Here is a 24,044-nt window from a genome sequence, read left to right on the forward strand (position 1 = left end):
AATCCAGATAATATATAATCACTGTGCTGGAATGCAATAACTACTGCTGCCACTCACATTTCTGCGGAAGGTACTCACTGCACTCACATTTGCCAACTCTACATTTAATTCGGCCAGGGATTCCAACAGTAGTTGTCCTCTTTGGTTGGTGCAGCGGCTACCCTACTCCACTGCCCATGCATTGATGTCACCAGCTATCACTACTGGCTGCCAATTAGCTAGTTCGGCTATCATCCTGTCGACCATGTGGGATAATTCCTCAATCGACACCCTTGAGGGCGCGTAACAACTGCAATGAAATACGCCTTTGAATTTTGCTATCGCAAAACCGTCATTTGATATAAAGACTACTTCTTGGATTTGATATCGTCCTTTCCCCAGTAAACACACCATCGTTTATGATGGGATATAAGAGTACAAATGTGGAGGCGATATACGTACATCTTGCACTTATGGCGCATGTACGTATATCGCCTCCACATTTGTACTCTTATGCGCTACCGTCGTTGACAATGGGTCAAAAAAGGATATGTACGAAGTATTTATTGAATAACTATCGCAATTTAACTTCAATAATCTTCAAATTTGGTGTGTATGTACTTTGGTGGTTCATTGACAACTGTACAAAAAATTAAACAAAAATTTTTATTCACTACGGCACTACAAGTGAATGAAAAATGACCCAATCTCACCCCATAGAGGGGGTGACATTGGGTCACTGTAAATGAAATAACGTATTTTTGAGAATATGATTGCAAGACCATTCACAGCTGAAAAATATTGATGAAATATGATGCAAGCAAGACGAAAAGACTTCAAAAGTATGATAAACCTAATTAAAAGAACCGTAATTTCGGGTGAAATTGATCATTTTTCACTGTTTTCTTGGTATGCTTTCTAAAATTTTATCAATACCATACAACTAAATGCAGGATAACAAATAGGACGGTGAACCTCATTGGCTCATGCACCGAAATTTTCTAACAAATGTGATGTTAGTGCCAAAAATCAGCTCTAAAAATAAAAATCAGGGAATCCCATTTCGGGGTGAAATTGATCACTTGTCAATGTGATTATTGTTAGTTTTGAAATCAACTTTACATACTTAATTTGGGTCTCCTGAATTCAAATATGCTTGTCAAATTCTTAACGAGACAATATTTATGAAAATAATCAATAATTAAATTTCAAGAAAACCGCGAAAACGCCTTAATGTAGGCAATTTCCAAAGGATTTCTCTACTATGTAGCAGAAAATCAAATTTTTCAACAAAACGAGCAAATTGGTTAGAGTTTCGATAGTAAAATCTGTTTTGGAGATATATTTTTAGCATCCTCACAAACTTTCAGGTTTACACCATGTCCAAATCCTTGTTAAGAACTAGAAGTTTATGGATGTCTATCTAGTTCACACCAAACTTGATTCTGGAATTTTACATTATTTTCATAGAAATAAATATTCTGTGACACAAAAAATTTCACTTTACGCAAATATACATTATTTAAGACAAACACCGTTCATTTACTATAGGTTAGCATGAATGTGGTGCACTATTAGTAAGAAAAAAAATCGCGTGACACGGTGATCAATTTCACCCTACTGATCAATTACACCCGAATTTACGGTACGATTATACCAAAAAATTGAAGAGCTATGAGAAAAAATATGTAAACCCAGCATTTATCGTCAAGTTTACATAAATTTTCTGGTTTTTTTCCTTCAAATTGACTTCAAAGTCTCATCCCTTTTGCCAGAAACCCTATTCAGTTTCCCCAAAGGTGTACTGAAATAAATATTATTTTAAACCTTCGCAAATAGTTAAATATCGGTGCGACATTCCACGATCAATACATTTCATACAGTTGTTGACGTCATAATCCTGGTGTATCAGCGATCCAATTCATTTGTACTTCCGTGAGATGCTTCTACAATATCAAAATATTAATAAATAATTAAATTTGAAAAAAAAAAAAAAAAATTTGATTAAATTTTATGTTGCTGCTGCGCACGAAAAACAGTTGCTGGTTTGAGAAGTTGTCAAAATGCATTGCATTGTTGTTCAATGCACGGAATCCTCAAGTAGACTTGTTTGATGTTTCAGGATGTAGTATTTAGAAAGAATAAACACATTCTAATGATGAGAGAATACACACGACACCGTAAAACGACTAACATGTAGACTTGCGATTTCAGCCACAATCGTTCTTGTATGACCCAATCTCACCCCATTTTTAATGTTTTAGACACCGTACCGAAAAATATTAAATTTTTGTGGAAAAATAAAACAGATTCCGGAAAATATGATTGAAATGTATTGAAAAGACGTTCGATCTTCTACTAATATAACCATAGAGATTAAAGTATATGCGTTAATACTTTGCACAGGATAAATTTAATGTTGCAAATTTTCTCTAGTTTCAACATACAAGTTTATTGATATATCAAACAAAAACTACTATTTCTAAAAATGTATATTGTGATTGATTATGTGTAATAATATGTTCCCTAACAAATGAATTATAAATTTTAGTAATATCAGCGTTTTTAGCTGAAATATTTCATATATCATATTTTTCCGTTTTGACCCAATCTCACCCCCTAGACCCATTGTCACCCCCATCGACGGTATCCTATACGAGTTTGTGTTTACTGGGTCGTCTCTATAGCTGCTAGCTGTTGAGACCTATTCGCCACCCAGTTCCCGTTGCTGGCTGGTTTATAGTATGGGTCCGATAGTAACACCACGTCAGTCTTGGTTTCCGAGACTGACTGCCAAAGCAGCTGCTGGGATGCATCACAGTGGTTTAAATTCAACTGTGTTACTTCCGTTTTGGCTGCTTTGATACGCTTGTACCCGGACATTTGTGTACGCCCGTCAAGTGTCCGTTGTCTGCTCTGTCGACACATATTAGGCACTTAGTGATTTGCTTACAATCGCCTCTATGGCCTTCGGTGCCGCATTTTCTGCACATCTTACTTCTGTCGGGACCATTGCAATCCCACGACTTATGACCCTTTCCGAAACACTTGAAGCAAACTTCAGGAGGCTGTTGTATGCTCAACCGGCAAACTGACCAGCCTACCTTGAGTACGCCCAAGTTCTTCGCTTTGTTGACCTCTGCAACCGGCAGCTTGATCGCCACCACCTGAGTGCCCTGCGGGCCCTTTCTAAGGTGGATGGCCTTACTGGCTACGTCGATGTCACACTGCTCTTTGATGGCAGCCGAGACCTCCGCTGCATCGGTGAACTCATCCAGATTTTTACACTGGAGAGTCACTTCTGCAGTCAGGGATCTTTCATTAACATGGTCGCCAAGTACTTCTAGTGCCAGTTGTTTATAGACTGCACTCTTTTGCTTGGCGTCCTTCTTTAAGACTAGGATCATTTCACCAATTTTAGTCCGTCTTATGCTCCGCACATCTGCGCCCAAAGGTGATAACTTCTCCGTGCTTCGCATCGGCTTCGGAACCTCGGTGTATTTCGCTTCCTCCGTTTTGATAACGAGGGCCTCGCCTAAATTCCTACGTTTCGCTGTTTTCGGTTTAACATTCTTCTTGAGCTCCGTTTTCGGTTTTCTCCTTTCTTTCTTTTTTCTGACTCTTATCCACGGGTTGCTGTTGCCTTTCGCCCGTGGTTCCTGTGGGTGCACTGCCGGGTTCCTATCCTGTGGCTCTTTTTTCTTGGCTTTCTTGGCCTTAGGCTTGGTGTTGGCATCTCCACTGTCACCATATCCTCTTGATCGCGGAGCTTGGCTTGTGCCATCTTTTCCGCTCTTGAGGATGGCTGCGTAGGTCACTTTTCCCTTAGCAACCATACGTCTTTTCGCCACGTATTCATCCTCGGATGGTTCCCTCTTTCGCATCACGTATCGAATAATATCATCAGATCTATTCGCGTTGCCTGCCGTCACAGTGTCTAGGTTTTTGCCCACACTGTTCTCACTTAAGTTAATGTTGGTCGCCTACTTTATTGGCGTGAACCTTAGACGGTTAATGATGGGTCCAGAAGCCTCTTCTTCACATTCCGCTAGTTGTTTGTTTTGATGGATCACCTATTATGGGTTCCCCTAAGAGCCATTATCCATCCCCACTGGAATAGTCGCCATGGTTATCTATGCAAGCAGGGAGGCTGTGCTTGGGTTGACAAAGTCCTACATGGGGTACTATGCTCACAGCCGGATCGGCGAAAGTCAGGTAATGGCCTGCCATGGTTTTACGGGACGGGGGCAGCGTGCGCTATTAGCCCACTCACCGTTTCGGGCCAGTGTCACCCGACCATACTAAGGGAGTAGAATGTCGCCGCTGTCAGCCTCAATGAATATTATCCAATACATATACCGTTACTTATTCTTAGTCGTGTGCTGCTAGTGCAAAGATACTAGCTCATGTGCGTTACTATGCAATGAGTAGTGAATCAGGCCATGTATGTAACCCAATGGGGCCAATGTGCACGAAGCACTCCTACGTATAGTTCCATGCTTCTTCTTCTTCTTCTTTATGGCGTTACGTCCCAACAGGAACAAAGCCTGCTTCTCAGATTAGTGTTCTTATGAGCACTTCCACAGTTATTAACTGAGAGCTTTCTTTGCCGAATGACCATTTTTGCATGTGTATATCGTGAGGCAGGTACGAAGATACTCTATGCCCTGGGAATCGAGAAAATTTCCTTTACGAAAAGATCCTCGACCAGCGGGATTCGAACCCACGACCCTCAGCATGGTCATGCTGAATAGCTGCGCGTTTACCGCTACGGCTATCTGGGCCCCTACATAGTTCCATGCCTTGTTCGTTTATATCGTGACCAGTATGCCATAATCAGGATCTTACTGGCATCAATCCTGATGTGCCGGTTGACACTTCTATTAGTTTGGTCTAGGGTGCTTTGATACTTTAAGCGGCACCGGTCGCTTTGACAGAGTTGCATTCGGATTTTTGTGGTTTTATTAAGGTTCATCAGAGCCCACTGTGAAGTCCACCACATCCTTGGCAACACTCCAACTCGCAGAGGTCCTGGGGGGAGGGTCCGTTAAGCCCCTGGACATTCGTCCCTGCTGCCTCGGTAGATCTTAGCTCTTAACGCACCACGTAAAAATGATCTACCTGCGTTACGTGATTGTTTAATTCGGCTTGGTGCTCACTATGATCCACTTGCCTATCCCTAATATTCGAAATTTCTCAACAGGAATACTAAGGACTCAGGCTAAATATGTTATTCATTGGCTTAGCAATCTGAAAGTCAGACAGCTTGGAAGCGAACTACAATATGGTCTGGGTTCTGCTAAACCGCACCAAGTGCCAAAAACTTTATTTCGAGATATTTTATTGTAAAGTCTTATCGTATATCAGTTGATCGTGAAAGACTAGTTTTTAAATTTTATCGCTCACATATGATTAATAAGTGCCCAGTGATGTCCAATAAGTTACCTGAGATGAAATATATGAAAATATCATCATAAATTTTCGATGAAATTAAATTTGATTTGAATAAACGTTGCACTCAGTTCCCTCTGGCTGAACAAAAATCGAAAAATTTGATTCGTGGTTCGGTATGGTTGGATGTGTTTCGCAGTTTTCAACAACACAAGTCGAATTGGTTACACATGATGTTTATCATCGCCATGCATGTTGGAATCCATGCCACAAAAGTTTATGTACTATATTCGCTGTTATTCAAAGGTCTGGTTATGCTGTTATGTTGTTGTGCTGTGTGGACAATTAATGAACGCTTTCCATAAATCTTTGATTAAGTGAGTTATTCATTTTCGCATAAATATTGAATCAAGGTCCTCATGTATTCAAAGATTCTAATGAGTTTACTGTGTTGTATATGTACACAGGAGCCAGAAGTTTGTTGATTTTCATTACTATCGGTTTGAAGAGCAGCAAAACAGATTCATCGGGATTCGAAGAAGGCACGAGTGGTAATTTAGCGTGCTAACGCTCGACCATCTCGACTTCTTGTATGAAGGGTGATAAACTTGAAACAAGTCATGTGCACTCTGTATAAAGAGGTTTGATGGTGATAACGTTATTTTCTGAACAACTAAAGCGCACCAAGTCCACCTTAGTTGTTCACACAGTATCAGATTAAATTATTTCATTATTTCATTACGGCTCCTGTGTGGATTATTTATCATATTATGTAAGAAGCAAATGTAAACATTTATTGTGAGACAATGTTTTTACTTCAGGTAAAAAAGTGATTTTTTGATAACTAGTACTCACTGCAGTCACCGAAACAATGTTTAATTTTAAATTGCCTCGGATCAAATGAGCTGTTTACAATATATAAATCGAACTGTTATGGAAAAAGATTGTAAAAATCCATCTTTATATCAAAATAAATAATTAACTCTGATGATTATGTTTTCACTCTGGCTGAACAAAATTCTAGTTCTACATGTCCCGCCAGAGAAAATTTGTGATCTAAGATAACAAAGGACTCGATATTTTTATGGTAGAAAGGTTATGATTATTTGATTTATTTGGTGTAAAAAAACTCGATTTTGAAAAAAATGGCACTTGGTGCGGTTTAGCAGAACTCCGACTGTTTTGTACTGAATTTTTTTTTTTTCTATCTTTATTAACGAGATTTTTAGCCCTGGGCTAGTTCATCTCGGGACCAACGGCTTTACTTCCCTTCCGAAGGAAGTCGTCACTGAAATTTTTTGTGACTATCTCGGGGATGGGATTCGATCCCAGGTCCTCGGCGTGATGTTTTGTACTGAAACCTAAAAGACAAAAATCTCATTTCTTGTCTATTTTTTTCACTTGTTCAAAGCTTCAATCGGATACACAGGAATTCTTTTTCTTCAATTTTTACATTGCAAAACTCAAGTGTATGATTATACTACTTATTTCCAATTATTCAGCATATTTCAAAAACATTAAATATTTTTACTAATTCTACCAGTATTCTACTCAATTGCATTTCTTGTAAAAATTTATTATGTAACAAAAGAACGATTGCACGGTGCTCCCCTGACCGTTATTATCAGAAAAAAATCTCCATCAAATCTGTGCTCACCAGTCGATTTCTATAGCTAAGCTGCATGCCTGGGCAAAATTAAAAAAAAAACGTAGGGCCCGTTTTGAAGTTACGCCCTTTTGAATGTGTAAGTCCACTAATTCAAAGGAAATCTGAGATATTTAAACGAGTTTTCATTGGTCGTGATTATCAGAATATAAATAATTTTAAATTTGAATTAAAGTTGGTTTATAAAGTTATATGTGACTTCTGGGAGGAGTTTTGAATGAGAAGATAGACGAAATTTGGAGTTACGTCCCTTTGGAAGCGTAACCATTCAAAACACTAATTTTAAATAGATTAATTAGGCATTCTTATACCTTTGAGCATATTCAAATGTTTTCAATGGCACATTGCACTTTTATGCCGCCAAAGTATTTCAAAATCAACTGATTTTCCATAGGCTCAAGTGTTTTAAGGCATTACGGAGCTAATTTCATCATGTAACCAAATTAGTTCTGGTAGAACAATATTCTGGCTAGTTTGGTGAACCCATGTATTCACGATTCAGATTATTTTACATGCAATTGATTGTTACCTGTTGTACATCGAAGCGAAGTATACGTCCAGGAATACTTTACGAGTTAAGCTTTCGGTTATGGGTAGCAGTGTATGGAATAACATAAAATTAACAACGTAGAAAGCAGCGATTCAAAATGTAAGAAAACAATGCAAAGTTTAGAACATCCGTTGTTATTTTGTTTAATGGAGTTCAAAGTTGTAGAATTTACAGAGCTTAATTTTAAATGTTTGTCTTTGACAATTTGGAATACTTTATGAAGCTCCTAAAGAATGATTTTTTTTTTCGTTTGTGATGAGTCATAGCAGCTGGTGAGGCTTTACTTCTCAAGCACAGTCTGCGATCGAAAACAAATAAAAGCTTACATGGAAATTTTCAGTTTGTGTTGGATTGAAACCATATACTGGTAGGTAGACCAGCAGATTAGCAACAGGGCCACAGAACAATTTACGATTTTCCGGTATCCAAACCTGGAATTTATGTAAAATCCATGAACAACTCTGTTTTAATTATATTTTATATATCTTTTCAAAATTATACCCCTTGACTTTGAATTCCATTACCCCGAATACCCGAAGACCATCTCCGCAAGTTCCAGTTTCTAGAACATGGCATTACTTTGAATTCCATAATCATGGGACAATGTCATGCAAGGTAATTATATATTCGGGACAATAGCATTCAGTTTAATAGTGCGTTCAGGGTGATGATTGACACTCGGGTTAATGAAAATCAGAGTTAAGGTATAGAATCTTCTCAAGAGAGTTTGATTTTCAAGAGAGACATGTAACATAAAGCTCTGAAAGTGTTATGATTTTAAATTTAATGAAACCAAATAATAACGAATGCTTCTTACTTTTTTTAAGCATATTTCAAGTACTGAGGCTTTGTAGTAATGTATGCTACTAATGATCACAAAAGTATTGACAGTGGTCTAGAGTTCTATAGTTTTGCCAATTGTGCATTACTCGGCAATTGAAGTTTATGTTCTGATGCAGTACAAAATTAGCCGCAATAGCCGGTAGCTTCTGCTTTTTCTATTTGGTATTACGTCCCCAATGGGACAGAGCCTGCTTCTCTACTTAATGTTCAATGAGCACTTCCACAGTTATTAACTGAGAGCTTTCTTTGCCAAAGTTGCCATTTTCGCATTCATATATCGTGTCTCAGGTACGAACATACTCTATGCTCAAGGAAGTCAAGGAAATTTCCATTATGAAAAGATCCTGAACCGACCGGGAATTGAGCCCAATCACCTCCAGCATGGCTATGGTTTGAAGCCGCGGACTCTAACCATTCGGGTAAGGAAAGCCCAAGGTAGCTAGTTGGGCAATAACAATATTTTATAAATAATAATAATGACACGAAAATTGCTCCATAAACCTTACAGCACTTGAGCCTTTAAAAAAATAATCAATTGTGAAAGACTTTGGCGACATGTAAGTGTAATGTGTCTTTGAAAACATTTGAACATGCTTAACGGAATGCCTGCTTAAAAGAATGCCTAATTAATCTATTTAAAACTAGTGTTTTCAATGGTTACGCTTCCAAAAGGACGTAACTCTAAATTTCGTCTATCTTCTCATTCAAAACTCCTCCAAGAAGTTACAAATAACTAAATAAACCAACTTTAATTCAAATTTTAATATTATTTATATTCTGATAATCATGGCCAATGAAAACTCGTTTAAATATCTCAGATTTCCTTTGAATTAGTGGACTTACACATTCAAAAGGGCGTAACTTCAAAACGGGCCCTACGTTTTTTTTTAAATTTTGCCCAGACATGCAGCTTAGCTATAGAAATCGACTGGTGAGCACAGATTTGATGGAGATTTTTTTTTCTGATAATAACGGTCAGGGGAGCACCGTGGATTGAGCTATTTAAAAATATCGGAAGTGGAAACGTCAAATTTAGTCAGTGTAGCTCATTCCCTTGGAGACTGCAAAAATAGGTAGAATATTCGCTGTTCTAAATCTATTTACTTCTATGAGAGCAATTCTCGCTGAAACCAGGCCGCCATCGGCACCGATCGTTAGAATTCAAATTTTATGTCACTGATCGCTAGTTTTCGATAAAACTTAAGGGTGGTCCTTTCTATTTTCTCAAATTGGTGAACAGTTTGCGAAAAAGCCCATTTTTCGATAAATCTTGGGTATTTCTTCACGTGATATGTCTGATATTTCGCTTGGAACACATAGCAAACTTAGTGGCATCGTAAAGAGAAAGGATATAGCTTCATTTAAAACTTGAAAAAAAATTGGCGGCCATTTTAAATTTGGCCGCAATCTTGAATTTTGTCAAAAAAAAATCGTTTTTTCACCATTAGCGCACCGCTAGTTTTGAATTCTGGGATCACTATCAGAAAGCTGAGGAAAAATTGCGTAAGATAGGCTACAGAAACTAGGTGAGCAATGGTATTTACCCTATCAAATGAACGATTTTCTAAATCATGTTATACGATTTTGACGTATATGGCGAGTGCAATCAATACAAACATCATTTTTTGTGCAAGAAAGAAACAAGTTTTCAACCGTTGGTGTTTTATTCGAGTCGGGTTAAGAATAAGAATATCATTTTGTGTGACAAGCTTTGGCGGCCATCTTGGATTTTGACGCCATCTTGGTTTTAAGTAGAAGAATGAATTTTTCTCCTTGATAACACTCAGCATGTTGAATTTTAATGCTACCGTTACACTTACTCTTCTTCTTGTTCTTCTTGCGAAATATGAGACATATCACATGAAGAAATACCCAAGATTTATCAAAAAATGAGCTTTTTCGCAAACTTTTCAGCTAGTTGGCGTACGAGGGGTCCACCAATTTGAGAAAACAGAAAGGACCACCCTTAAGTTTTATCGGAAACTAGCGATCAGTGACATAAAATTTGAATTCTAACGATGGGTGCCGATGGCGGCCTGGTTTCAGCGAGAATTGCTCATGAGCAACTTCGAAAAACTTCAAAGGATGATTCCTTCAAATATTCCAAGGTAGACTATTTGACGGTTTTTATTAGCTTGTTTTCTATGGTCAAAAGCATCTTCCAGTGAAATAAATTCTGCGGTTCATGAAAGTCGCTTAATAACCCCTTTTGGACATAGCGAGGCGCTGTTGCACAACGACATGCAAGATACGAGGCAGGGGCGCCCTGGCACTGGCAAATCAGGAGATATTGGCTCGGTGAATTCCGTCCCACTGAGTTCCTGCCAAGCAAACCAAACATACAAGCTCAATTTTGCGTGGTGTGTAGTATTTATGATGTATGCTGCATACGATCAACGTTGGACTCGACATCGACACCAAAATTCGTCGGTTGATATAGGGGTGAACAGGAAGTTGCAGCTAATTCTAAGGTTCGTATTCACTGTCTTGTGAAATCTTGACTGGATGGGTTCTACTCTATTATTCACTGTTCCGTTAACTCGAATGCTTCTTCTTGTTGGCGTTACGTGCCAACTGGTTAGCCGAAACCGAAATTAGTATTCTACCATTACATTCTTAGTTTAGTCACGACACTGAAGACGGCCTTACAGTTGAGGCTGAAATGCGCATATCTGTCGAAGGATACAAACTCTAGTGAAATTAAATGGCACAGAACTAAATTCTTCTCGAAGATGTATTATCATATCTGAAAATATTTTTTTTAATAAAATTTTTAGTGTCTCGAACGCAATATGCTTAGCTGCATACGGGTCTTCATCAGAGCTCAACCTCGAAAGTATCATGAGCTCGCCTGTTGTAGACGACCAAACACGGGTTGCACACTGATGAAGGCATCATGATTCAGGATTATTGACTGTAAATAATAAACTTTATGAATATCATCATTTCCATTTACCATACACAATCGAAAGCGTTTATGGCTCGGAGATTACTATTAATTTCATCTCGTTCTTTCCTCCTTGGACGGTAACGTGCTGCTATGGTAAATGGCGTCTGCCAGAAGGAGAGGGCAGCACTATAGGTAACTCAGAAGGTTAATATGAGAAAGCTGATTTTAATGGATAAGCAAATTAAGGAAATGCCAGGTCGTAAATCATTTTGCGTCGAGCCATTTATAAAACCGTGTGTCGCATCGCAGATTGGAACCACAGCAAAGTTGTGCGACTTCTCGAGAAGATTAGCCAAGCCTACGAGCTGTTCTGACATGTTCGCAACAATCTCGAGAGTTTGACTCCCTAGCAGTCTCGTTTTCCTCGTCAACATCCTCGGTGGGGAAAGTATCGAGAAAGACACCCGCTGGGATGCATCATGGCATCGTTTAAAATGACTTTTGATGAAATCAATTTAATTAGGAAGCCAAGGGGTTCGCTTCCCTCCGAGCGAGACGATGTCATGAATAATTTGTGTAATTGGATATCGGTCCCAGGAGAGTTTGTTTTCGATAATGGATTTAAATTGCCAATATCCGATCTGGCACGTTGTTGGCGGCCAGGGATGAGAAAAGTACTGGAGCAAACATTTACCGCCTCTACATTTACATCTTTCTACACGACCATCAAAATCCAAAGCAAACCATGACGGTTCAAAACAAAAAAATGTCACGGCTCTTCAAAAATGTAATCTTCTTCTTCCTAACGTTTTTCAACCCCGAATGCGAAATGACTCGAGCACAGTGGTGACACGATTTTTGCGGTTTTCGGGGTTTTGCATTTTTGCTCGATAAAGGCAGTATGAAATTGAACTTGTTTCTATGTATCGTAACGGAATGATTGTGGTCTTTCTGTTAGAGCTAATAGATTTCAATTAGTTGAAAACACAAGCGAAATATTAGCGATTGAATGATTTAACACTTTTTTCAATCATTCAGCTTGGAATGGCTGCCCGAAAATGGTCATAGTGGAGAGACAAAAACAGTCAAGCAGTGTGTGAACCGTTGGCAGCGCAACGCCTGATGGTATTGATGCTGCTGCTGCTTTGTGTTTTGGTGGAATGGCAGAATCGATGAACTGTGGTGAATTGTGGTCACAGTTCCCAAGACTGTTGGCGGCTGCTCGCTAATGGAGTCACCCGGTGTGCTTTATCGATTTCCTTCTCTTCTTCGCCAGGAATTTGTACCTGCCGCCAGCGTAGATAGAGATAAATGGACGATATTTCAGGCTCACAAGAGAAAAGTGATAATTAACGAAACATTATTTATACTCGGAAAATTTATTGACACTTCGCGATTAGCAGGACGCACGGGGATTACTATCAGGTCATAAATTTGACGACTTTATACTGGATGCATACTATCAGTTATTAAGCAGCGCTTGATCAAGCTTGTGATGCTTTTCAATTATTATGCTTTGGTATCGAAACATTACGATTGCAAGCTTAAATATTGATGAACCGAACTTGATATGATTCCTGATATTACGAGCGGATCATGTTTTACATTGTTTATTACTTGAAGCAATATTTGAAGAACGTCTATTTGAAGTAGTAGAGATGTTTGATAACCGATAATAAGTTGACGTATTGCCTTAAGTTAGAATTTAATTTAAAAAATATTTTAAGTACCGTAAAATCGGGTGAAATTGATCATCGTATCACACGATTTTATATATGCGTAATGGAGCACAAATATCAATGTAAGCTGCAGTAAATGAACGTTGTTTGTCGTAACTATTGACACATTGTGTGTTGTTTAGTTTTTTGCGTTTAATAATGTTTATTACTATGAAAATAATGTAAAATTTCAAGATCATGCACGTTGCAGTATTGACAAACACCTATGAACTTCTATTTCTAAACAAGGATTTGTTACCTATGTGATAGGTCACAATCTAGATTTGCTTTTTTGTATTTTTTCTTTTTGTTTTTTATATATATTTTTCTTCTTTTTTTTGTAAATATCCATACTTTGTTAACATGTTCATTATTTGGTAAATATTTGTAAATTTGTAAATAATTATGCTTTAACATTAGTTTTAATGTATATTTATAAATATGTAAATAGTATTCCTATATTCCCTATCCTAAAATATCAATTACCCTTGATATAAAATCAATGAATTAAAAAAATAAATGAAATAAAAATAATTTGTAAATAAAAATAATTTAAATATTTGAATTCAAATCCCCGTCCTACAAAACCCTACATCATTCCTTCCTTATGCACTGCATCATGACGCCTTATACCAACTGTGCGGAAACAAATACCTCCCGGGAAATGTTCCACCCATGGGTTTTGCTGCATCATCCTAAGCATATAAAAAGGATATGCAGGCCAAGGAAAGAGATCTTTTGGTAACGAAATCTCAAGTGCATATAGTCGATTACTTTAATCCCCGTAATTATCTCTTATCCAACTAGTAACGGAATCTTGAGTCGCGTGTGACAAGTTGAAACCGCTTTTGGATTGTGCGTACGGATACTTGGTGTTCTCCAGTGAATTCCGTGGCCACCGTAGATCAGTGGATTGAAGCATCGCTAAAGTGCTAGGCACCAGGAGTTCAACCGCCGTTCGAATTGGGATACTGAAACACCACCAACCGACCGTGTTGCTTCCAATCTTGCTACGGAGAAGCGCTACGAGATCTAACGAGACCCGTCAAGAATGTTCGTTGGAACCACTGGCGTATTCAGGTGATGTACAGTGCACTCCCTTTTAATTTTCCTTCCCTGATCGCTCCCTAGTTACCATTAAAGTGAAATAAATTATAAAATGAACTCTGCTGAAAATACAGTGTTAAAAGCATAATTATTTCGGACGCAATCCCCTTTTCTCTCTCTCTCTTTCGTGGTGGTTAAATTAAAGTCGCGAAGCAAGTGTGGGTTGTGAGTCCGCCCAAGTAGTGATTCTCCCGGATAGACCCTGAGAGGGCTAAAATGTTAATAGTCTTTAAAATTTGCCTGTAAATATTTTTCTAGTGTAGCAAGTTTAAATTTTGAATTGAAGTTTTTTTTAAGTTTTTCATAGTGTAAATTTCTTTAGTTTTCTAGTTTTGTTAGTGTAGTTCTTTTCTTTTTATTATTATTCTTGAATGAACTGAATTAGTAAAATTAGTAATAAATAGTAACAGATTTGAACATGGTATAAACCTAAAAGTTTGTGAGGATGCTTGAGATATATCCCCAAACCAGATTTCATCACCAAAACTCGTACCAATTAGCTCATATGGTTGAAATAATTGAAATTCTGTAAGATATCATTGAATTCCTTAGGAAATTGCATACATTTAGGCGTTTTCCGCGTAATTCTTGAAATTTGACTATTCGTTATTTATATAAATATTGCAATGTTAAAAATTAGATAAGCATATTCGGATTCAGGGAGCTCAAATTTATCATGTAGAGTTATTTTGAAAACTAACAATAATGGCATTGACAAGTGATCAATTTCACCCCGAAAAGAGATCCCCTGATTTTTTATTTTATAGATATTTGTTAACACTAAAATGACATTTGTTAGAAAATTTCGGTACATGAGTTGATGAGGTTCACCTTCGTACTTGTTTTCCTGCATTTAGTTGTTTGGCATTGTTAACATTGTAGAAAACAGATTAGAAAAAACGTGAAAAATAATTAATTTCACCCGAAATTACGGTACTAAAAATAAATATTTAGATCACGCAGGCATGATCATCAAATACAATCATTATTTGAAGATATGAATGTGAATGAATTTGGTGCAAAAGTTGAAGTAAATATAGATAAAGTACAAGTTTTTCTTAGAATCTACTGTCGCCCTGTTGCGGACATCTTGATTTGTTACATGATATTTTTGTAATTTTTGCACAAATATCTCAAAATACATTCATTTTTATGAATTTTATCGATCATGGTATTATACATGCAAGAAAAATGAAAAGAATGGATTCTCAGAATAATATTTAAAATGTGTTTTTTTTGCATCATTGAATATATTTTTCTATTGGCATTTTACAGGCTCAGCAGAACTCAAATTACACAGCGTGACAAAAATGACAGTTTTACGTGTCTCAAGGATTAAATTACATGTCTCTAGTAGATTTGTGGTCGCTGAATCTGATGCCGTTCTCAGAAATGTCGCTGCACGTAACAATTTTTAGAAAGTTGTTTGAAACATTGATTTAATTGATGTTTACATGAAATTTAAAGCATGCTTTATCAAAACATTTTGTGAGCAAGCAGCAAAATAAGACCTCAACTTTCAATTCTGATATAATTTTGTAAAAATTGCACGATAAACTTTAAATTCAATCGATTTTTTCAACATGTTTGCAGTTACCATACAAAACTCTTCGTTTTTATTATATGGCAAAATACAATACTTTTCTAAATCACCAAAAAATTACTTTTTAGTATCGAAAGTATGTATTATGAGCTTTGCTGATAAGTATTGTTATACTCATGAAGTCGGAATTCTATGGCAAATTAAGCGAATAAATGGGCATACAAGCTGGGAAACTTGCATGCAAGTTGGCTGATACAGTCGAGTCTTCTATTAGACACATGGTTGGGGGGCGTTATAGGCATCCGCGTAGTAGGGATTTCATCAATTTGGGGCTGTTGTTGAATATCTCGAATGCGTTAAGAAATAGCACAGTACTGTTTTCGGCGAAGTTTCAGCACTCAGTACGTAGCACAAGGGCAAACATTATTTGAGCCTTACGTTTAGAGTTTTTGCCACCAGCCCTGGTGGCGTAATTCCGTATCAGAATGACCACTGCATGACACCAACCTTCCAAAACATCGGGATCTAGAGATATCATATGTTATTTCTATCCCTCAAGGTTCATATGGTGTAAGTCAGAAAGAGCAACCAACAATACCCCCAATTTGATGAAATCCCATAAGGCCTGGGTCTTCTATAACGCTCTAGCGTGTCTTATAGGAGTGTGCGTTATGGGAATGCGCGTTATAAAAATGCGTTTAATAGAAGGCCCGACTGTATAGCCCAATTTTGCATTTTCTACAGCAAATATGTCAAAAACTATACTCTTACAAAAATACGGGTAAAATTACAACTCCTAATATGCACATAAAAGAAGCGAAATATTTGATATGAAATTACGTCTGTGCTTAGAATTACATAGCTTAAAAAGCCACAAAAAATACACGTCGAGGAGTAAAAGTCGTTTAAACTTTCTTCGGCGTGTAATTTTGTACTGAGCTTGTTGATATGTTGCCAAAGAATTCATTGATTGCTTGCTATGTCTGTAATCGGTTGATATAGTTTGAAAACTTCAGATCACTTACCTCTATGTTGCATTTTATGTAGAACTATAAACTTTGCCGACGGGTTGCAACTTGAAATTAATAATAATTGTTATTTGATGCCTATAATGGCTGGGCATGGCGTACCATTGGTACCTCGCGTACCTGCAGGAATAAAATAGACCTCTTTGTGCGGTCCTTAACCTCTTGCCCAGCAACTCCTATCCCTACCTTCTCGTGGTACTGGCCGGGGTACGAGTAACCTTAGGGAAGATCGGGTAATCAACCCCGGTGGGAGTTTTGATCGTATGCTGACAGGGAAAGGGATATTTGCTTTTGCTTTTGCTTCTGCAAACCTGGAGCGTCTGTTCCCCATGTCAGGGGTGGCTGATCATCGACCGAGTGCCAGAGAAGGACTCTATGCTAAACTGCGTACTATGATCCTCCGAGCATTTAGGGGGAATGGTCCTCCGGAAATCTAGGGGGTTGGTTTCAGGCCCTGTAAACCAACCGTAAAAAATCAAGCAATGAATAATCAACGAGAGAATACGAACCGGCACAATCGGCTAAGACCACAGCGACGTAAAGGGAATGCAACTCTTTGTAACTGTTACTGTAAATTTCTTAACTTCATCGGGAGCACACGCATACTCGCCGACGTGCTGAAGGGCCGCGGATTTAGCATCGTAGCGTTGCACGGGAAGTGTGTTGGAGGGAATCAATGGTGCGAACGTTTAGAGGTAATCATACCATCTACCAGAGCTGCGACAACACACATGAGCTGGGAACAGCTTTTATAGTGATGGGTGATATGCAGACACGCGTGATCTGGTGGTGGCCGATCAATGAGAGAATGTGCAAGTTGAGGAACAAAGGCCGGTGCTTCAACTTCAGCATAATAAGCGTGCACTGCTCTCACTCCGGAAGCACTGATAATGATAAAGACGGTTTTCACGCGTAGCTCGAACGCGAGTGCGATAGCTGCCCAAGCCACGATCATCATAGGAGATCAAAACGCTCAGGTTACCTAGGAGGAGGAGTTCAGACCGACAATTAAAAAGTTCAGCGCCCACCGGCTGACGAACAAAAATTGCTAACGACTAATTGATTTCACCACCTCCAAGAATATGGCCGTTCGTAGCACCTTCCCACACAGCCTTCCATACCGAAACACCTGGAGATCACAACAGCAGACAGAATCGCAAATCGACCACGTTCTGATTGATGGACGGCACCTTTCCGACATTATCAACGTCATGACCTATCGTGGCGGTAACATCGACTCGGACCACTACCCAGACAACCAAAATGTACGCATAACGAAATCACCTGGAGGCTTTGTATGTGCAAAATTTCACTTATAAGATGTCGCGAAAAGGCCTTCTACGTACAAAAGTGGAGGCGATATGCGTGCATATATTATGTGATGAAAAATAGCATACAATGCGAGTGTATACATTTTAAACCGAACTAACCTGTGATCTTATGCCACTTAACTTATGAAAACAAATGTTGATTTGACAGCTGCTACGGATTGATTCGACTTACTTTGTACGATTGTACGAGACGAAACAAAATGTACAAATGAACTCAGAAATAAAGTGTTTTATGCGAGGAAACTCATCAATTTGACGAGTTTATCCACGGTGTTTTGCGAGTTTGATGTAATTAGTATGAATAAACGAGTTATAACGTGAACTTTCATGCGATTTCTGGTTGTCTGGGTATCTGATGATGGTTAAACTGTGCCCAAAACTCTCCGTCGTCAACAACATACGGTACCGACGGCCGCCCTGGTATGACCTAGAGCGGCATAAATAACCGAATGTCGCAACTGCATACGCGCAGCACCTCGCGGCTGCATTACCTGAAGAGGGTGAGCTGAATTAAGCCCCTCTTAAGGACTGCTGGAGAACAGAGAAAGCAGCCATCAACAATGCAGCTTAGCGCAATGTCAGGAACGTGGGATGGAGTCGACGGAACGATAGGTTCGACTAGGAATGTAGGCAGATTCTGGAGGAGAAGAATGCAGCACGGGAGGTCATGCTGCAGCAAGTAAACTAGCAGAGCGTGAAATGATATAGACGGAAACGGCATCAGCAGACCCGCCTCTTTTGGGAGAAAAAACGCCGCCTGGACGAGACGGAGTGCGAGGAGATAGCTGTGCCGGTCTCAAGAAACACGTAAGTTCTATCAGAAGCTCAACGCATCCCGCAACGGCTTCGTGCCGCCAGCCGAGATGTGCAGTGATAAGAATGGGAGCATTTTGACGGACGAGCGTGAGGTGATCGAAAGGTGGAAGCAGCACTGCAACAAACACTGAATGGCACTGAGATCACAGGCAACGAAGGACGGGACAACGGAGGAAATGCCTTCGTCAGTACTGCGAGCGATGCGAACCAACTAGCCCCAGGGAGGTTAAGGATGCCATTCACCAGCTCAAGAACAATACAGCTGCGGGTAAGGATGGTATCGAAGCTTAAGTTATCAATATGGACCCAGAAAGGCTGGACATTTGTCTGCACCAGCACAGTCTGGGAAACAGAATAGCTACCGGAGGAGTGGAAGGAAGAGATATTTTTCGAGAGATCACCATTCGGCCTACAAAGTATTGTCCCAGATCTTCTTCCGTCGTGTGTCACTTGTAGTAACCAAGTTCGTGGGAAGTTATCAAGCAGGCATCGTTGACGGCCGGACGACAACGGACCAGATCTTTACTGTACGGCAAATCATCCAAAAATGTCGTGAATACCAGGTCCCAACGCATCACCTTTTAATCGATTTCAAGACGGCATACGATGTGTAAGCTTCTAGAAAGCTATTTTGATGGTAGGATTCTACTGTATGACACAGAGGAGGGGCAGAAAAGCGTTCGAATTACCGCGGGAGTACCTCAAGGTTCAATCTTGGGCCCGCTGTTATGGAATGCGATGTACGATGACGTACTGAGGCTGCCCCTCCCGACGGGTGTTGTTGGCTTCGCCGACGATATCACCCTAGTGGTCTATGGTGAATCGATGGAGGAAGTAGAGATGACAGCAGCGCACTCTATTTCTCTGGTTGAGGAATGGATGAAGTCTAGGAAACTAGGACTGGCCCGTCACAAGACTGAGGTGGTGGTGGTCAACAACCGCAAGTCCGAGCAACGGGCGCTTATCTCGGTAGGTGATTGCACCATAGAGTCCAAGCGATCCCTTAGGCATCTTGGGGTAATGATCGATGACAAGCTGAGCTTCGCTAGCCACGTTGAATATGCCTGTAAAAGGGCATCTACGGCTATAGCGGCGCTTTCGAGGAAGATGTCTAACAGCTCTGCTGTAATTGCCAGCAAACGCAAGCTGCTGGCAAGCGTGGCGCTATCCATACTAAGGTATGGAGGACCAATCTGGTCAAAAGCGCTTAGAACGAGCAGAAACCTTAAGCGGTTGGAAAGCACGTACAGGATAATGTGCTTAAGAGTAGCAAGTGCATACCGGACGGTATCTAAAGAGGCCGTGTGCATCATTGCCGGGATGACGCCCATCGGGCTCATCATCAAGGAAGATGTTCAATGCTTCAACCAAAGGGGTACCAGAGGAGTCCGCGACACGTGTAAAGAGGAAACGCTCAGAAGCTGGCAGCAGGAATGGGATAACTCCACTAAGGGTAGATGGACCCATCGGCTAATACCAAATGTGTCAGATTGGTATGGTAGAAGCCATGGGGAGGTGAACTTCCACCTGACGCAGTTTCTGTCAGGACATGGTTGCTATAGACAGTACCTGCATAGGTTCGGGCACTCAGAATCTCCTGCGTGCCCCTATTGTGCTGGTGTAGAGGAAACAGCGGAGCATGTCGTGTTCGATTGCCCCCGTTTCATTGTTGTGAGAGGTCGCATGCTCACTACATGCGGAGGGGACACGTCCCCCGACAATATTATAGAGAGAATGTGTGCGGATGCCGAGTGCTGGAATGCAGTAACTACGGCTGTCACTCACATTATGTTAGAATTGCAGCGTCTATGGCGCACCGACCAAGAGTTGGCTGCAGAGGATTAGCCCTGCCGAGGCTGGTCCCTTGTAACATTGTTTAAGTCGGCTAGGAGAAGCAGTTTGCCTAGGCTACTTCTGCTACACGTGTTGTGCTATATGCACTGGTCCCTTCCCGAAGAAATACCGTAAGGTGGTTCCGGGGAGATGAGGGTCTGAGTCCAAGGGTCATGTCGATGCACTGTTCACCACTTGAGCAATTCTAAATGAATTGCTCAAGCACAGTGCATAGGCTGGTTTTAGCGGGTCGTCGTTGGTGCGTCATCCCCGCATTCCCTGAGTTATCTTCTCAGGGGATCTGTTTGCAGATTTCCCCCTTGTAAAAAACAAACAAAAAAAGACGGCATACGATAATATCGACCGCGTAGAGCTATGGAAAATTATGGACGAGAACAGCTTTCGCGGGAAGCTCACGAGACTGATAAGAGCGATGATAGAAGGTGTGCAAAATTGTGTAAAGGTCTCAAGCGAACATTCCAGTTCGTTTGAATCCTGCCGGGAACTACGACAAGGTGATAGACTTTCGTGCCTTTTGTTCAATATTGCGCTGGAAGGTGTTATGCGGAGAACCGAGCTTAACAACCAGGTTACGATTTTTACGAGATCCAGTCAATTTGTTTGCTCCGCGGATGACATGGACATGGTCGACCAAATATTTGAAAAGGTACACTCGCTTGAAACGCGAGGCAGCCAAAGTTGGACTGGTGGTGAATGCGACCAAGACAAAGTAGGTACATGTTAGCTGATAGGGCCGAGCGCTACAGGGCTCGTCTAGGTAGCGAACCCAGTATCCAGAAGGTGGCAAAAGCTGGAAGGATACGATGGGCAGGGCATGTTGCAAGAATTCCGAACAGCAACCCTGCAAAGATGGGTGTTTGCTTCGGATTCGGTTGGTACTAGAAGGCGTGAAGTGCAGCGAGCTAGATGGCGGCTCAAGATCAAGGCGCATCGCTTTGGCGAGCGTGGGGCAGAACCGATGATGGAGAGATGCGGTTACAAACCGAGTATTGTGACGTGAAATTTTTGATTCAGTGTTATCTGTTTGGATGTCATTTAAATAAATGAATTTTAAGTTTTCTTTTATTTTACAATCAAGCTTTCGTGCTGAACACAGAATGCTTTTTCTATGTCTAGAAGAGCAAGATCAGTAGAATAGCCTTCAGATTTGTGGGAACATATCAAATTTGGTACACGTTAAAGTTGATGAATGGGCGAGAATGTCCACGGCGGAATCCGATTTGTTCAATGGCGAAAATTGGATTTTCGTTGATAAGGACTAGAATTTTGTTCAAAATGACCTTCTCAAAAAGTTTACTGATGGAGGACAGCAAGCTGATTGGACGATAGCTAGAAGCTTCGGCAGGTTTTTTGACAGGCTTTAAAATTGGTATACCCTTGGCTTTTATCCTATTGTGAGAAACATAAACCTACTGAAAACAATTGTTAAGTACATCAACAAAGAATGATAAGCTACTTTCTGGAAGTTTCTTGATCAGAATGTAAAACATTCCATCACCGCTGGGCACTTTCATATTTTTTAATTGTTTTATAATAGTGCTTCTTCCAAATCAGTCTCCCAGGAATTTTCTAAAACGTTCTATGTGTGAATGGTTTCGAAACTCTGAGTTACTTGAATTTCAATTGGAATAGTGATAACTAATTTAAAATTATGCGCGATTTTAAACTGCATTACAAGTTTTTGAGCTGTTACGCAATTAGTTAGTTTGTTTTAATTTGTTTACTGGCAAAATAGACCGATATATTTTGCTCGAAGTAAGAGGGATCATGGAGAAGAAAGCAATGAGTACTGGATGGATAGTAGACTGGCCCAGCTCAGTATGGGAGAAAACTTAAGTTGTATAATTCCACGGGGCACCCCCCAGGATTATTTCTTGGGGTTAGAGGAAGCCTTTCTGAAAAATTCAGCTCATTTGATCGTTCCATGAGCTGGCGCATTTGAATTGAATTTAATATGGGATTTTCAGCTCAAACATATGAGCAACAGCACATCAGCTACTGTTTGGTTCAAAAACACTACTTGATGTAATAGCGAAGAATATTGTAGAAGATTGTACCATGATCAAAATTAATAAAGTTGATGTTTTAACCATCTGAAGTATATCATGCAATACTGCTTGTATTTCTTCAACATAGCTTGGAGGTAGCCACTAAGCGCATCATAGCCACCTATGACACTGGGCGAGCTGAGGCACATGTCGCATGCATATAAGTGACTGTACGAGAGTGCTGATCTAAGCCTATCAGGTATCAGAAGGCCGGCTCCAAAGGCACGTTCCCCACCAGTTGGGAGATTTGTGCCATCGCCATATTTGAGCCTATTTCATCATCTACCCGATGGGAGAGGAAAGGGAAGGGAAAGATGGGAGGAAATAGGAGTGGGTCCCTTGAAGAGGGAAGATCGCATAAGCGAAATGAGAGCATGTAGCTCCATACCACAATGGGTTCGAACAGCGCCCTAAAAAGGGCACTGCAAAACGCGTGAGCGTAAAGAGAGCCTATAGCTCATTACCACAGCGGGTTAAGAATAACAGGATGTCCTGAAGATTCAGGCTTCTGTATTCAGTTTCACTTAATAAGTGTTTACCAAGTAATTGGAATCGCATTTGCGCAAAAACTGGACAGTTACATATCAGGTGATACGAAGTTCCATAATCGGAGTCACAACTATCACACACAAATGAGTCAGCACGCTGAATATTTGCCATGTGATAGTTGAGTCGGCAGTGGCCTGTCAACGCTCTGACCAAGAGACTGCAATTCTGCTTTGACAGATTTGTTAAATACTTCGCCACCTTTGGAGATGGCTCAGTAATATACAATTTTGTTTGACGACACGACTCCAAACTATTCCAATATTGCTTGTGCTGAGTTGCCGCCCAAGAGTTTATCTGAAGCTTCACCCAGCACTTCGAAATTGGAATAGCCGGCTCAGGGCCAATGAAGTCATGCGATGCTCCATCGCGAGCTAGCTCATCAGCCAATTCATTTCCAGCGATGGAAGAATGGCCAGGTACCCATACAAGGTTTACAGAGTTGACTGAATTCAGTTCCTCAATTTGAGTTCGACATGCGATAACAAGCTTCGACCTTGAGTTGGCCGAAGCGAGAGCTTTTATAGCAGCCTGACTATCTGAACAGAAGTATATGACTTTACCCATTACGCGCTGTTGAAGTGCTGATTGCACTCCACACATAAGAGCAAATATTTCCGCCTGAAAAACGGTGCAGTTTCTACCAAGTGAGTAAAACTGATTCAGCCTTAGCTCACGAGAATATACTCCTGCACCAGCTCTACCTTCAAGAAGGGAGCCATCAGTGTAACATA

This window comes from Aedes aegypti, chromosome 2 (assembly GCF_002204515.2).
Source record: "Aedes aegypti strain LVP_AGWG chromosome 2, AaegL5.0 Primary Assembly, whole genome shotgun sequence".
NCBI classification, from domain to species: domain Eukaryota; kingdom Metazoa; phylum Arthropoda; class Insecta; order Diptera; family Culicidae; genus Aedes; species Aedes aegypti.